This window comes from Perca fluviatilis, chromosome 12 (genome assembly GCF_010015445.1).
Source record: "Perca fluviatilis chromosome 12, GENO_Pfluv_1.0, whole genome shotgun sequence".
Lineage (NCBI taxonomy): Eukaryota > Metazoa > Chordata > Actinopteri > Perciformes > Percidae > Perca > Perca fluviatilis.
Genome location: NC_053123.1, coordinates 30923582 through 30939301, shown reverse-complemented (window position 1 = coordinate 30939301; position 15720 = coordinate 30923582). Strand labels below are relative to the sequence as shown.

Genomic DNA, 15720 nt, shown 5'->3' with positions numbered 1-15720 from the left:
ACGTTTTGGGACCGATTGGTGGGATTGCTGTGGTGTACCAAGTACACACGGAGATACACTGGTAAGAGCCAATGATGTTCAACAATGTATCCAGCTCATTTACATAGCTCAGGTGACTGTATTATGTGAACAGTTAACTTGATTTAATATTATATGTGACTGACCAATGACTCATTCAGTGTCTTTTGTCTGAAAACCTTGGTTATTCCAAAGGCTTGCTGTTGTGAGGGAGCTTTACCTCTAAGTTTCTTTTCTCGTCTCAGCCTTGGAGACTCGTTATTATTTTCACCTGTATTGGCTGCAGGGCTGTGACAAGACCTGGGCATCCGGCTGACTCCCTGCTGAACAGTCATTTCCTTCATCTTTTGGTGTGGAATTCTTTTTTTTTATTTCCTCAGCGCCTTCATATACTGTATTGTTTAAAAAGCCAGGTCACTGCATCCTCACGGCTGCTGCTTTATTCATCTGCCTAGTTTCACCGCAGTGTTTGGAAAGAAGAATCCCCCCCCCCCAGGTCAGCTACCATCAGAAATAATCAAACAGAGACAGAACAAAGTAGTTTAATTGTCTGTATCTTTGTAAACATCTGATTTAGAGAAAGTGTGTGACTTTCACAGCTACACACTGAGGTAGAAAGACAGGATGTCTTCTCAAAGCATTGTTGTTTGTGTGATTTTTTGTGTGTGTGTGTGTGTTGGCTTCAGGGAAGACTGCTGCTGTCCCGCTAATAAGGAGCCAGTCTGACAGCAGTCTGACAACCTCCTGACAGACAACGGCCCGGCTTTGTGCTGAGTTACTAGAATATTCCTGGCATCTCTTGTCGGGGGTTTAACTCCTGGGACACAGAAGCAACACTGAATCAATTTAGATTTTGCCGATTCCAGATTCTGCTGATATTTCTTCCTCCATTCAAATGTGATATTCAGTCGGACAAATGACAGCACCAGTCACTCAGCAGGATTAATGTGAAATAGTTTCTTTTTATTGAATTGTCAGGGTCACAGGCACATTGACAGAGTAGATGAATACGTTACCTTTTTTTTGAGCACCGGAGGGTTATATAACGGGCGCTTATATTGCTAGCCAGAAACCCAGCAGACAATGTAGCTGTAGAATTGAAGCACACAGAAATCTACATTGTATGCCAGGTTCAGGACAAAGCAAAGGGACATCTCGTCACCTCAAAGGCTCTTCGAACGGGCGTTAATCAACGCTTGACACCCCTCCTTGACATTTCCGTCACAGAACGATTTCAAGTTTAACTTTTGAAAGCATTTACCAAGGACATTTTGGTACAAAGAGACCCTCACAGAGCACGAGGGAGAGACAGAGTCAGAGAGAGAGAGAGAGGCAGAAACAGGGAGAATTAAAAGAATGGCGGAAGAGGAAGGAGTGAGAAAAACACACACACACACATACACACACACACATACACACACACAAAAAGCCTTGACAAGGGCCCCTTGTGGAGTTGTGACACAGAGAACATCCTGTCTGTGGGGGTCACAGGATGGAGCCCCCCTGACATTTCAGCCAATCAGAGGATTGGAATGCGCCACCAGCCAATGGTAGCGGGATAGGCACGCTCGAGCGGGAAGTAGGCAGAGCCGTCGGAGACCCAGTAGCCAGATGTAGCTGCTGATTGCTACACAGGATCTACACTGCCTACTGAGCAACTGACAGCGGCCACAGAGGCGCTTCGGTCACGCCCGGGCTGTAAAGACTCCGCACTTCTGTGCACGAATTTCTGAGTCCATCTGAGGGGGAAAAAAAAGAGAACAAATAGCTCCATTAGAAACACATACAGATGTCAGAAGAGGGGAAAGAGAGTGAGAAAAAGGGGCAAAGTAAATGACGAGCAAGAGGACTGAGAAGTGGATGAAGAGTGAATGATGCAGCGGACAGCGGAGAAGGGAGAGAGTGTAGTGGCAGCGAAGTGAAGGGAGGAGATCAAGCAGAAGAAGGAAAAAAAAGCAGCCAGAGGGAGGGGAAGGATATGGGAGATTATCTGCTGACGAACATCTCCGAGCGTGGCATTATCAGTTGCAGATTCCTGTCATTCTTTCCATTTAGCCCCGAGGCGCGACAGGCAGAGGCCACCGCCACGCGGGCCCCTGCGCATAATGGGAGCACTGACCCACGCTGTAATAAATCACGACGTATACAGGTGACTGCAGGAGACAGGAGAGAGGAGAGAGGGAGGGAAAGAGGGGAGGACAGCGCGGCTGATCCCTCTCCTCTCTCTTCTCTCTGCATACCTGAGGCCTCATGACCATATTGATCAAACATACTGTGACCAGCTGATGGTCACTTGACTCCAATTTCTTTTTATTAAGGGGGAAATGTGCTGGCTAACCGCCCATATCCCTCCCTCTCTCCCTCCCTCCCTCCCTCCCTCTTTGCATTCCGGCTCTCTGTCACCATTACTGCTCCTTCTGTCTGTGTTTGTCTCTTCGTCTGTCTCCCCTTTCTTTGTTTCTACATGACAGTTTTGTGCCAAGTCGACGGCAAAAGTAAGGAGAAGCTTCAGTTGTTTTTTCTCCACACAATTCAGAGTTGCATCATTTGTCTTTTCTTTTCTTTTCTTTTTTCTCGCAACGGCAATCGCTATGACAGCTCAATGACTGGTTCAACCTGCGAACGTAAGCTTCAAAGACCTCTGCACTCCCTGCTGCGGCTTTATAGCGGGTCATTTGAAGAGGAATAAAGGGATGTGGCCTCAGGCTCTGTTCTTTGCTGGAGGGAATCCCAGTTTCTAGAGAATAGGGTAGTGATGTGGTTGACAGGGGAAAGAGGTGAAGATAATGTTTTATTTTTTTTGCTGCAAAAATCTGAACGAATGAATGACTTCCTTACCTCTCCTTGAAGTGGCTTTGGGAACACGTGGTTGTTCAGTGGTGTTTTCGGGAGTAATCAGTGCAGAGTCAGCACACCTGAAACATATAGAAAAGAAACACTGAGTTTAACAGATAAAAAACAAATTGAATTCCACGGGATGTCGTATGATGTCGTACGAAAACGTATGTGCACAACAGTTAGGTTTAGGCACCAAAACGACTAGTTAAGATTAGAAACAAGTTTGGGGGTCCCCTTTCGTAGAACTCCCGCGACACAAATTAGCATTTTCTGAGTGAAAGTCTTGTGTTTTCCCTGGGATATGAACTCCTCTTCCCAGCTTAAAAAGCCCTGGGCCCTATCTTGCACCCGGCGCAGCGCAAAGCCAGACGTAAGTTTTGATGACGCATTTATGATAGTTTATTTCCCGTCCAGCGCCCACGTCGTTTAATTAGCAAAATGCACCTGCGCCCATGGGCGTGCTGGTCTCACAGGGAGGTGTGTTGAGGTGCATTCTGGGCGTACTGCTATCTTGAGGCAGCGGGAAGTGATCGCCCCATTGACCAACAAAAAGCTGGTCTAAAGTCAATAACGCAGCATTTCATTGTTATTTTAACAGCAAATTAGTAAAATGCTCCTAGGCTAATGCACAGCACGCGCACACTATGCTTGTTACACACACAGGGACGTGCAGCAGCACACACACATGCAGAAGATTACAAATAAAAATATTACGGTGCAAATCCTCCATCATAATGGCAACGTGCCAAGGTCCAAACCCCCCTGGCTTTTAAAGGGAATGGGAGATGATCTCTGATTGGTTGATTGCATGTTACGCCCAAAACACACCTATGAATTAATGAAGACAACCCTTTAGAACCATGAGCCTGGTGCACGGACCCTTGTTACTGCCGTCAAACTAGCAAAAGTGGATTTGGACACGCCCTTAACACACCTGCGCCAGGCGCTTCGCGCCGTGCACTTAGATGGTTAAAATAAGGCCCCCTGTGTTTCATGACCTCGTCCCTCCGCAGAACAGAGCGCTCTTATGCAGGGGCAGTCAATGTGGTGCATACAGCGATAAATATGTGGAATACATACGCACTGCAGTGCATTCATTACAAACATACAAATGGTTCATGATAACAGCCAGGTTAAAGCTGTCAACAAAACTGTACAAGTGTGATATTAACAGCTCCAGACCGGTGAGCCTTAGTAAGCTCACAGGGCTGGAGATAAGGTGATAAGGTCCTCTATGTCTTATCTCTTGTCTTTTTTCCATGCTTTGGCGATGCAGCCACCGCCGCCGGGCAGAGAGGTCAAACGACGCAAAGTAACCGGCCCCTTTTCTTTTTTTTCACTGAAAGTGAAGCCTTGGGTTTGTGTTATAGGGCGTTCAAGCAGGACAAAGTCACAGGCTGAAGCAGACAGAGGAAGAGAAACTCTGTCACAACTTAATCCCATTACCAGGGTTTTTCAATGAAGTGATACCAGCTCATAGCAGAATGATTGAGGAACACAATTCACACAAAAAAAGGGAATGATTAAAGCAGAGACTTCAATTACAAATAGTTGTACCATGACTACAGTTCGCCGGGTTCACCAATATCACACTAGTAGTCTGGATTAACGGAAGTACATTTCCAGGATAAAGTCTGACATCCGGCGCTTTCATCTCTCTGTGTGTTCTCAAAATCCCTTCGCTTCGGGAAACAAGGACACAATTTGAGCCAGCGAGCTACACGCTGAAAATGCCAAGTTTTGAAGAAAATTTGGATCGTGCAACAAGGCAGGTCTGCTTTGTTCTTTCGGGGAATGATTGTAAAGATTTGCAAAGAACATGTTTACGGCATTCACTCTCTAACTGGGACGTTTTGGGACCGATTGGTGGGATTGCTGTGGACCAAGTACACACGGAGATACACTGGTAAGAGCTAATGAGGTTTAACCATGTATCAGCTAATTTAAATAGCTCACGTTACTGTATTGTGTCAACAGTTCACTTCATTTAATATGCTGAGCCACCGTCGCTGCGTCCGGAGCTTAGCAACCACCCAAGACCACTGTGATTGGTTTAAAGAAATGCAAACAACCCAGAGTGTATTTTTCTTCCTATCCTGGAATGTATCTGTGGTGTAGCCAGACCTTACTCCGCAGCGCTGTGGAGATTACTTCACTATAGACTATACTGGGAGGGTGGATGAAAGATCTGAGATTCTACAATGAGTTTAAGTGGGGGGTGCAGCAGACGACAGGATGAGGACGGTGGATCTAGGATGGGGTGAGTGCTAGGAGGCCCGAGGACGGGTGAGGCCAGGCGAGCCATTCCATTCCTGCCTGCACTGGGCAAGTCTATTCCTAGAGTGTGGTACATGGCAGTTGATGTGGGTTTCCTCTTAGCTGCCTGGAAGATGACTGGGCCTGACCACATCCACATCCACATTCACACACACACACACACACACACACACACACACACACACACACACACACACACACACACACACACACACACACACACACACACACACACACACACACACACACACACACACACACACGAGAAACACATTCACAAAGTGACAACTGTGCACACATACAGCATATATGCACCAACTTAGACACACAGAAATGTACAAGCGCACATGCATCAATGTGTGCACACACACATTCTGAGGGAAGTAAAGAGGAACTGAATCATTATCCTGTCTTAGCCTCAAAGTAGGGGGTGACCACTGTACAAGTAGATGTGTGTGTGTATGTGTGTGTGTGTGTGTGTGTGTGCAAAGATAAGTTGCACTTCTGCTGTAGGCGTCATTGGTTCATTGGTTGTGTGCATGTGCTGTTTGTTGCTCAAGTATGTGTAGGCATGTGTGTGTGGGTGGGAGTGTAGGATGTGTGAGCTGGGTGTGGATGCATTCCCTGTGTGTGTGTGTGTGTGTGTGTGTGTGTGTGTGTGTGTGTGTGTGTGTGTGTGTACAGTATGTGCCTCACTCCATCTCCTTCTGTTCCAGCTCAGGGCTTATTATCTACACTTATTCATCCAAATGAAATCTGGAAATGTTTACTTTTGAATAACGGAGACAAAAATAAAAAAATATTTCACTGAGAAAATTGGATATTAAAAATACTTTCTTTTCTCTCGCTGAAAGACTCAGGCTCAGCTACAAGGCCAGGGACTATGGGTGGAAAATAGTAAAATTATTACATCTCTCCTATTTTTTTTATAAGGTAAATGTTCTTTCTGCATTGCCCCTGTTCAAAAAAAGAAACTAGAGCTGCAAAGATGAATCAATTAGCATTCAACTATAAAATGAATCACCAACTATTTTGATAATCAATAAAAAATTATCTGATGTCAGCTTGTTAAATGTGAATATTGTTCTAGTTTCTTCTCTCCTCTGTGACAGTAAACTGAATATATTTGAGTTGTGGACAAAACGAGACATTTGAGGACGTCATCTTGGGCTTTTGGGACACACTGATCCACGTTTTCACAACTTTCTGACATTTTATAGACCAAACTAGTAATCCATTAAACGAGAAAATAATTGACAATGAAAATAATTGTTGGTTGCAGCCCTAAAAGAAACAAAACATGAGAGGACCTTATTACTCTCAACAATGGAGGTCAACGCTGTTTTGTAGCAGGAAATACAAGATTTTGGACACGTATGGACATAAAAGTCTGCATGAAAATCGTAAAAAAACGTTCAAATTCAACACTTTTTTTTAAGATTATTTTTTGGGGGCTTTTCCGTCTTTAATTTGACAGGACATCTAGGTGAGAAAGGGGAGAGAGAGGGGGAAGACATGCAGGAAATCGTCACTGGTTGATTTCGAACTCTGGACCTCGGCGTCGAGGCATAAACCTCTCAGTATATGTGCGCCTGCTCTACCCACTGAGCCAACCCGGCCACGGACTCATCAATTTTGTTAGGTTCATGAAATTAAAATGGACAATCAGACGTTGCACCAATCAGCGTGGTTTCCCTGACTCCGAGAGATGCCTAGTCTGCAAGACGAGACGAGCCAACAGCTCCCCAAAAGCTGCCAATTAAGCAGTCGTTCCATGGGGCCAGCGGCCAATCAGATATCAATTCTCAGCTCCGCAGGTTCCATTCGACCCCAGCCGGAGAGTCTGAGTGGTCGTGATGGCTGGGTGAAAGCGTCCAACCAAAGAGAGGAAGCCAATTCCGACTCGGATTCTGTGGAGACAGAGGTTATGGAAGCTCAGTCTTCCCTGCCACCTCTGTTCCCTATCCAAAGTCATTCCCTGTCCCAGAATATTCTCCCTTTGCTATCCAACCAGCGGCCACTGCCAGACAGACGCCTGAAGTCACTTTCTCCCCCTCCCCTTTGGTCTCGCTCCCCCTTTCACTTTCTCTCCTTATTATAAACTGAGGAGATGAAACAGGCTTTACTTGTAAAAACGAGCCCAAATTGTTCCTTTGGGTGCTGCTAGGTGGCTGTCAGGCTGTTTAGGCGAAGACTGGATCCAGATCCAGGCCTGTAGACCAGAGAGCCAAAGAGCTTCTCTAGAGGCAACCCCATACAGACCCGTACCCCAGCCCCAGCCCCGGGCCGAGAGAGAGGGGTGTCTGCAGGCTCTTCCAGGGGGCTGGACTGATGGGAAAGAGCTGGCAATGTGAACAAGGAAAGCAAACTCCCTCCTCAAGCTGCTTTATGAAGGCCTGGCGAATGTGCAGAGAGCAAAGAAAGGAGGGGAAAATAGAAATATACAGCAAGAGGAGGAATAAAAGCATGAAAAGTGTCTCATCCTCCAGAGTCAGTGTAAGGGCATTCCTGTGTCCCCGTCCCCTCTTGTGGGGTCACAGGGTTTAAGCAGAACTAGCGCTGCGCCCAGTAAACACGGTCATAAATCTGCTACATTAGTCAAGAGCAGTGATTCCCAACCAGGGGTACTTGTACCCCAGGGCAGTGGTGTAGTCTACGTGATACACAGGTATAAGCAGTATAACCACTAAGAAAGCTCCAGGATTTCCATATACCCACTTAATAATGCCCAATGACACGCAACAACATAATTTCCATTATATTTTTGACATATTTTGAATTGTCATCTGTGTTTTTCTTCTTCATATAGGCTAAATAAAGGTATTTCCACCGTAAATTGCTGCATAAAAGTGTATCCGAATACAGGAAATGAAATCTTCCCTATGGGAGGACACCCAGACCCCCCACTATGAAACAGCCCCCCCATCTCCCCCAAAGGCAAATTCTGGCCAATATGTACAGTATACACACTACAATACATTAGACTACACCACTGCCCCAGGGGGTACTTCTATAGTTACCTGGGGGTACGTGGAAAGATCGTCGACTAGTTCGACTAGCTAAGCTAAACGCTAAAGAGGAAGCGAGTCATCCAATGGGAGTTTTACCGCCGGATAAACGCAGACCTTCGGGTACTGGAGACATTCTTCTGCATGTACGGCAGAACACAAAATCTGCAAACTTTCCCTTAAGTTATCTGCTAACGCTAGTGGCAGCTAGCTAGCTTGGTTACATTTTTCAAAACTAATCTAGTTGCAGTCTTGCAATGTGTGTGACCCTGCAAGATCCCCAGTCTTTACATTTTTACAGACTTTAGTCTTTTTCAAAGTCTGTTCAAAGTCTTCTAGTGTACGGTAGGCAGAAGTTGTCAACTATTAAATTATTCATCAACTACTCTGATAATCGATTAACCGGTTTCAGTTATTTTCTTATAATAAAAAAAACAAACGTGAAAATGTTCTGATTCCAGCTTCCTAAATAGCCCCAACGACTTAAGGAAGACAACTCAGTTTGAATATACCAGATGTGAAAAAGGCTTGACATTAGCTGCTGGTTAAACTATCAGACTTCAATATTGTCTTCTTTTAATCAAGAGCTTGATTCTGGATTTAATAAACCTACTGATCCACAGGAATTACAGGGATTTTGTTCCAGTCGCTTCGATGCTGCATTGTACAAGAGCGACATATGAGCACAGTTCCTTCTTGACGTCCTCCTGCTGTAGTGGCACTTTGAATAATCAGCCAGGCTGAGTCATTGTGTTAACTGATTACCTTTGGAAAACAAAAGGAACACCTTAAAAACGCAGCTCTGTGGGCCTTGCCCATTGATCCTGGTTTTCCATGACGTGCATCCGTCTCTACAGCCTCTTCCTCGCATGCACATGCATGCGCACACACGCGCACACACACACACACACACACACACTGGAATTCAGAGTGGGGCCCAGGTAGGGGGAAGCTTTGCCCATATATGAGCAGAGGAGGAAACAGGCCAGGTGTGTGTGGTTAGTACACCGTTGGAACGAGCGTTCTTGAGTTCACAGAAAAACGCACGCACGAAAGAGACACGCATGCACGCACACAAAGTGCTCTAACGGCTTCTTCTGTTGAACACAAACTGCATTTAGCCCTGTGGCGTCTAAGTTATGCCGCTAAGCTCTTAACTGTGTGATCTGCCGCTGAATGACAGACCTGTAAGATAGACTTGTTGCTGTATAAACAAAGACGAGTCATGTGAAAAAGGAAAAGTAGCGGGGATAACAAAAGAAGAAATGAGTCAAGTGATAGTTAAGATTGTTCTTGTGCTGCTTAACCCAGTTTTAGTTGCATAACTGTGTCGATGTCGGAATAACTACGGTATGTCACAATGTCTTACCTCCTGACAGTCTGTGTTTGTGTGTGTGTCTGTGTGTGTGTCTGTGTTTCTAGTACAGTAAAGAATGTGCTTCTAACTAAACCCTGCCACCGGTGACTTATAGCTTAACTCCCTTCAGCCTTTCCCACCTCACTGAATCATCTGCTACTCTTCATTGTGTAGACGTCCTCGCGATGACTCAATGAGACATGATTGGTAGCATAGACATTTGACACTAACAAGCTGTCCTCCACACCGCCTACCCGCCCGGCTCTCCTCGAATATTCTAACAGAAGCACTGCAGAACTGAGAGCAAAATAAAACGACTAAACCTTAGGGCGGAAAACTCTTGTTGTGTTGTTGGTTCTTTTCAGGTCACACCTGTACAGCTATCAGGGCCAACATCATTGACATACCAGTAACAAGAAAAACCTTTTAAAACAACTTTATTGATGCAACAGTAGCACCTTTAAAAATCAGTTAAATAACTACCTTTTTAAACCGGTCTGCACTTTATTTTTTATGTATTGCTTTGTTATTTTAATTGGGGTGTCATTTTATATGTTTTATGTAAAGCACTTTGTGATTTTGACCTGTGAAAAGCACTCTATAAATATACATTTTGCTTACTTACATACTTACTTACATACTTATTTACTTACATACTTACTAACTTACTGACTTACTTACATACTTACTTAAATACTTACTAACTTACTTATTTACTTACTTACACGCTTACTAACTTACTTACTGACTTACGTACATACTTACATACTTATTTACTTACATACTTACTTACTAACTTACTTATTTACTTACTTACTTACATACTTACTAACTTACTTACTTACATACTTACTTACTAACTTACATACTAACTTACTTACATACTTGCTTACATACTTACTAACTTACTTACTTACTTACATACTTACTAACTTACTGACTTACTTACTTACCTACTTACTGACTTACTTACTTACTAACTTAGCCTATACTTACTTACTTACTAACTTATTTACTTACTTACTTACTTAATAACTAACTTACTTACATACTTATTTACTTAGTTACTTACATACTTACTAACTTACTTACTTACATACTTACTTACTAACTTACTTACATACTTAGGCCTACTAACTTACTGACTTACTTACTTACTCACTTACTTATTTACTTACTTACTTACCTACTTACTGACTTACTTACTAACTTACATACTTATTTACTTACTTACTTACCTACTTACTGACTTACTTACTAACTTACATACTTATTTTAACTTACTTACCTTACATACTTACATACTTAATAACTTACTTAGGCTACTTACATACTTACTTACTGACTTAAGTGTGATTTGTAGAAAAAAAAAGCTTTAATAAAACCTTTTACTCAGTGCTTTAGCTATTTACCTCAGACAGCGTCAGACAGAATCGCCTCATTTCAGTTTTTTTGAAATATGTGTAAAACCCACAGCCAGACGTAAAGGGAGACCAATAGCAATGATTTATGAAAAGAAATAAAATGACAAACTATGGAGATACGATGTTTCTGCCCGACAGCGACGAATATTCAATTTTGTTACAGTAGCCTATTATTTTTCTTCTGTCAACTTTATACAGCTGTTTTGCAGTATTAAATTGCAAAAAATAAAATTTAATTTTAAAGTACGATGGCCTGAATGCATTTCCTTTGCTTTGCGACCGTTTTATAATGAAGTTTACATAAAAATCCACGAATGAGGAAAAGCAATTGTTTTCCCAAATGGTTTATTTGCCCTAGAAGTGTTCGGCGGCGGGGGGGGGAGCGTGGGTCGGCCTGCACGGCTGCTTCCTGCCAAGTAGGCCAGGCCAGGGTTCATTCTGTCGCAGAGTGATAAAGCAGAGGGCAGATTCCATGCTAATCTGCGCCAGGGAATTTAATCTCCCTCATCAAGATACCTGCGATGCATCTCACCGCCAATCTCCCCTGCTATCGCAACAACGCCGAAACGCTGCAGGCAGCAACGGGAGGCTTGGGAGCTGCATAGATCCAACGCACCCTCCACACACGCTCACACACACACACACACACACACACACACACACACACACACACACACACACACACACACACACACACACACACACACACACACACACACACACACACACACACACACACACACACACACACACACACACACACACACACACACACTCTCTCTCTCTATCTCACACACACACACACACATATATACACATTTCCTGGTGCCATAAACCACATAGTAAAGTCGTGCCGGAGTGGCTTACGCTGGGGCAAAGTAAAGGAACTGCAGTAATCTCTGGTGGAGCTCAAGGAGCGGCTATCATTGTGTTGCAGTAAAACAAAGAGGCTGAGCAGGATGTGCATGCATGTGTGGCTACAGTATACGGGCTCTTTATGGCCTCTCTCTCACGCACACACACACACACACACACACACACACACACACACACACACACACACACACACACACACACACACACACACGCACACACACACACGCACACACACACACACACACGCATAGCCCCGCCTTCACATTTTCTGTCTGTGAAGCTTATAGAGCTGCAAAGATGAATTGATTAGTTGTCAACTATTAAATTTTTTTTATGAAAAGCAGCTTGTTAAATGTGAATATTGTTCTAGTATCTTCTCTCCTCTGGGACAGTGAACTGAATATCTTTTGTTGTGGACAAAACGAGACATTTGAGGACGTCATCTCGGGCTTTTTGCGGAAACGCTGATAAGACATTTTTCTTTCACATTTTCTGACATTTTATAGCCTAAACAACTAATCCATTAATTGAGAAAATAATCGATCGACAATGAAAATAATCGTCAGCTCCTCTCGACATATTGATGACATCCACGGCGTGACAGTATCACTTCACAAAAATTGCTACCTTTTTATGAGCCAGTTTAAATTGATTTACAGAGATCCCAAAAAATTAAATAAAAAAAATGCAAACGCAGGAGACGTTATAGATTCTCAAGTGTATCCGAGTGATTCAACACGGAGCGTTATTACGTATTAACACTGGAGAGCTGCCCTCCCGTTAAAGGACGAGTGAGTAAGAGTAATGATAGTTGGAGAGAGCGCCGTCTTAGTCATAGAGAGTGGGAGATCATCAGAAGAACAACAGCTGGGCACAGAGCCGGGACTTTTAAAGGTCCACAGCTTTAAAAACACACACACACACACACACACACACACACACACACACACACACACACACACACACACACACACACACACACACACACACACACACACCACTGTTCGGCTTGTGACTAACTCCCCTTTAGACAAACACATGTAACCCAGAACCGCAAGCACTGATTCACACAACCTCTCAAACACACACACACACACACACACACACACACACACACACACACACACACACACACACACACACACACACACACACACACACACACACTCTCTCTCTCTCTCTCTGTGTCACACACACACACACACACACACATTTTCCCCAACACACAAACACAAAAACCCACGCCGCTTAAAAGAGGTGGTAACCAGGAGAGACAGTGTGAACGGCAGAATGAATCTAGGGCTGCAACTAACGATTATTTTCACTGTCGTTTTAATCTGTTGATTGTTCCCCCGATTAATCGATTAGTTGTTTGGTCTATGAAATGTCAGAGAACTATGATCAGCGTTTTCACCAAAGCCCGAGATGACGTCAAATGTCTCGTTTTGTCCACAACTCAAAAGATATTCAGTTCACTGTCACAGAGGAGAGAAGGAACTAGAACAATATTCACATTTAACACGCTGACATCAGAGAAGTTTCCTCTCTCTCTATTTCCTTTCATTCTTATCTTGCCTTTAACCGTCTCTATAGTATGCTTTGTTATTTCAACAGAACTATGTCATCATTTCTTAAAATGCAAGAAACAAAATGAATTCAAATAAATGACTCAAACCGAGTAATGGATTATCAAATATAATAAGTAGTTGGCGATTCATTTTGCAGCTGGCAACTTAAATGGATTCATCTTCGCAGCTCTAAATGAAATCCGAAGATCCCGGCTGTGCAGCCAACAGCCAATCACATCAGCCGACTGCCATGTCCATTCATAAAGAAGCCCAACGCTGCGCTGTCCGCGCTGTATGATGGGCTACGTCACATCACGATCATACGCTCAGTTCATTCATGCCCGTCTCAGAAGGAGTGGACTGTGCTATCCGTGTCAAATGAACGGGATAGGGGGCAGCGTGACTGAAGCAGAGAGGAAGTGATACCTCTGTACGAAAAAAACAAATGCCTACGAAGCCACAAAAGATCTATTTTTATCAGCATCGTCGCGGAGACATACAGCCTAAAGACCGTGCCAGGTAATAATTATTATTATTATTATTAGGCTACAGCTCTGACGATAGTAGGCCTAGGCTACATACCATGCGTTGTAGCCTAGTTCCCCCATCTGACCCCTATGGTCGTATATAGGACTTAAAAGTGTGAGCCAGAGCTACGTAATTCGGCTATTCACAGTGAATCAGCTCTTCGGAAATGAGATCACGTTCAAAGACCATTCAAACACCAAGACCTGACGAGCTGGAACCGGATCGCTCGCCGGCCTCGGAAATAAAGCAAGTGACTGAGAGCTGATCCCATTCAGGCATGTTAGCCTACTCTGTATTTCTCACACTTAATAAAGTAGCCTTTAACTTTGGTCTCCATCACAGATTGCTAGACGGGTCTAGTCTAGTCTCCGGACCGCCACTGAAAGCCCCCTCAGTTCTGTGGTGCGGCTCAGCCTATTAAAGGATCTGGGAGCAGTTTCTCAACCCTAACTTGTAACATATGAGATTCATCAACAGCAGCTCTACTTTCTGGGAGTATTTTCCCTTTCTTTGCTTTTTTTTTTTTTTTACTTACCCGTCTGGGTGAGTGTAGTGTTTCCTCCCGGCTGGCGCTGAGCGTGGAACGAGGGAACCCACCACACACACACACACACACACACACACACACCACCACCCTTCTTTCTTTTAGTTTGTCCTCCGTTCCTGGGTGTCCTTTGCTCTGTCCCTGCCTCGCAGAGGGACTCCGGGTTCCCCTTTCACTTTAACTTTTGGTCCGACAGTGAGTGAAAGAGAGAGAGAGAGACACGATTGGGTAACAACTTCTCACCCACGTCACTGTCCGTGGCTGTGTCACACCAAACTTGCCGGCGCTCAACTCCTAAAACTTCATCCTTACATGTCTCCTCATCTGTCTTTTTTTTTTCTGTCTCCCCCTCCTCCCGTTGCATTCTTCTGAGTGTAATCAGTAACAGGCTTAAAGTGACAGCAGCAGCACTACATAGCCGGCACTCTCTCTCTCTCTCTCTCACACACACACACGCACGCACGCACGCACACACACACACACGCTCCCTCTGGGCTAAAGGTGCTTTCCCAGAGCCCTGGAGACACTACAGCCGTTACACTCCCTATAAGCCCCGCCAAAGTTGCGCTATCACATGTTTCACAGCAGTCTCTCTCTCTCTCTCTCTCTCTCTCTCTCTCTCTCTCTCTCTCTCTCTCTCTCTCTCTCTCTCCTTTTCTCTCACCCTTCACCCTCCCTTCTCTCCCTTGGCCCCCTGACTGACTGACACTGTCGGACATAGCCTACTCTCTCACACACACTCTGGAGCGGGGCTGCGGCTCTCTTATAATGGGGCTGTTAAAGAGGGGGGCCGAGCCTATCGCAGCAGAGGGCAGTGTCCTGTTACACAGCTCTCAATTGAGGTTAGAGAGAGGACATCCATTCAGAAAAAAGAGAGGAGGGAAGAGGGAGGGGGAGAGGGAGGAGGAAAAAAGTAAGGGCAGCCTCTCCGTCTTTCTCTCTCTCTCCCTGTATGTGTGTGTATGTGTGTGTGTGTGTGTGTGTGTGTGTGCATGCCCGGGGTCTTCAAAAGCAGGAAACTCCCCTGCTGCCAGAGAGTTGGGGCGTTTGTAGAAAAGGAAAAGGGACCCGTCTCTAAATAAGGGAAAGGAGGCAGGGACATAAGGAGCGCACCCCCCCACACACACACACACACACACACACACACAGAAAACACACGCAGCGGCCACAGTGGAGGGGTCTTTATGACTTCCAGCCTCACTCTCCACCCACACACACACACACACACACACACACACAAACAAATGCTCCATCTGTCTCGTGACAACAAAAAACAGACGTG

At 44.6% G+C, this 15720-nt stretch overlaps 1 long non-coding RNA gene across 1 annotated transcript in view; it reads right to left on the bottom strand.

Annotated features, from left to right (window-relative positions):
* Nucleotides 1-960: 960 nt before the first annotated feature.
* LOC120570442 overlaps nt 961-15720 on the bottom strand; it is a 40278-nt gene continuing 25518 nt past the window's right edge. Inside the window, exons 3-4 of the long non-coding RNA XR_005641064.1 lie at nt 2857-2933; nt 961-1757 (exon numbers count right to left, since the gene is read on the bottom strand). This is a non-coding gene — a long non-coding RNA (uncharacterized LOC120570442). The remainder of the gene's footprint in view (nt 1758-2856; nt 2934-15720) is intronic.